At 43.0% G+C, this 1,928-nt stretch overlaps 1 non-coding gene across 1 annotated transcript; it reads right to left on the bottom strand.

Annotated features, from left to right (window-relative positions):
* Positions 1 to 817: 817 nt before the first annotated feature.
* On the bottom strand, positions 818 to 891 carry trnan-guu (transfer RNA asparagine (anticodon GUU)). The gene has a single exon. It is a non-coding gene; the product is annotated as a tRNA-Asn (tRNA).
* Between the last annotated feature and the right edge of the window lie 1,037 nt (positions 892 to 1,928).

The raw sequence follows: 1,928 nt of genomic DNA, 5'->3' as shown, positions 1-1,928 counted from the left end.
AAAAAACCTCTTGTTGTTGAATATCACCAATGTGTCATTGTACAATTTCTCTGAAATGAACATTGGTAAATGCATGGTTCCTTTTCTCCTGACACCGTAGGCTCATGTAGTTTGATGTGAAGCGGTCAAATCAGCACTCTATTTTCCTGTTTGACTTTCAATCCCAGAAAAATAGCCTTAACTCGAAAAGCGTCGAGGCCTCGACTCCATCCTGTTCGGGGCCAACTGCCCATTATGCCAAACCCACGCAGACCGAGTTTCGTCTTCGAATTATCTTTGGTTTAGGAGAAAAAGCCGTGTCGCATTTGGTGATATATGTTACATTTGCAATATGATTCCATACGCCCTCTCGTGGAATAATCCGGGACTGCAAGGAAATGACCAAAATTTGAAAATTTAATTAAACGGAAACTAAAGGTCCGAGAGACTCCGTTCGATGACTTCCTGGAAGATCCGGCCCCCGTGAGCGGGTCGACGCCGTCCACGGATTTATCGGACGTGGTCGGACGTCTAGTAAGGGAGCGTACATTTGCAACATGGACTTTCTCACTAACCATACGGATGGCGCACGCGACGTCCCTTCATGTATGGAAGCTCACTACAAGTCAGGAAGTTTCACATCGCTACAATCTGAAAAATGTCATCCATGGGTGGTGTCGAAGCACCAATCTTTAGATAGATTGTCAAACACACTAACTGATTGCACTAGAGAGGCTTGTGTTGGCATTGACCCTCAGCAGGACAAAGTAACAGGGAATCTCATTACAGGTCCAGGATGTCATATCCGCATTATGGAGCACAACAAACTGAAAACTCTCGTCCCTGGGTGGGCTTGAACCACCAACCTTTAGATTAACAGTCTAACGCGCTAACCAATTGCGCCACAGAGACTTGTTGTACGTCTGACCCTGACACTTGATCGCTGGCCATCCGTGATCTCATCCAACTGTACATGGAGTTTACGAAACAACAACACTTTGTTCCAATGGTTGTGTCAACGTGCATCGAAAGTGCCGCAACATTTTCAAGGAAGTAGCCCTGTAGTTTTCTAACGTTTGTTAGGTTTTTGAATGGCCTTAATAGGGCAAAAATGTAGCACAATGTTCGTCAGCGCAACATTATATAAATGGCATCTAGCAGGAGTAAATTCAGCCACAATCACAAATACAATTTGATAAATATATATCTTAAACAACTGCGTTTTCACGAATGTAATATATGATCGCCAAGCCCATTCAAAATAATTAGGGGACTGACCCCGGAAGAATGATGTAATGGCGAGTCACTTTCATGGCGTATAGGCACACATATTCACACAAACACACACATACTGGACCAACATTGTCCTTCAAGCGAGATACATTTAAATGCTAAGGGTTTTCATGCCAGATTGACATAATTTACATTGTCATACTTGCCGGATTAATATGAATAAATGATATGTTCCATGGAGACCACAGAATGATCAAGCTATTGAGTAACAGAAGATCAGAGACCATTGACAGACATTTAGGTATAGTATAGCAGCAGGTATAGGAACTTGTCATCTTTCATGTTCAACAACACACCAATCACATGTGACAATAGGAAACAAAGCAGGTCAAAAGCGAGCTTACTGTAAATCCAGGAAGGTCTTTCCACATCACTATAAATGGAAAGATAGCATCTCTGGGTGGGCTCAAATCACCAACCTTTAAACTAACGGCCTAAGGCGCTAACCAACTGCACCACAGAGACTTGTGATTATATTGACCCTCAGCAGGCCAAAGTCTCATGGAAGCTCACTACAAGTCAGGAAGTTTCACATCGCTACAATCTGAAAAATGTCATCCATGGGTGGTGTCGAAGCACCAATCTTTAGATAGATTGTCAAACACACTAACTGATTGCACTAGAGAGGCTTGTGTTGGCATTGACCCTCAGCAGGA

This window comes from Salmo trutta, chromosome 8, assembly GCF_901001165.1.
Source record: "Salmo trutta chromosome 8, fSalTru1.1, whole genome shotgun sequence".
Classification (NCBI taxonomy): domain Eukaryota; kingdom Metazoa; phylum Chordata; class Actinopteri; order Salmoniformes; family Salmonidae; genus Salmo; species Salmo trutta.
This window is presented reverse-complemented; position numbering and strand designations above follow the sequence as displayed.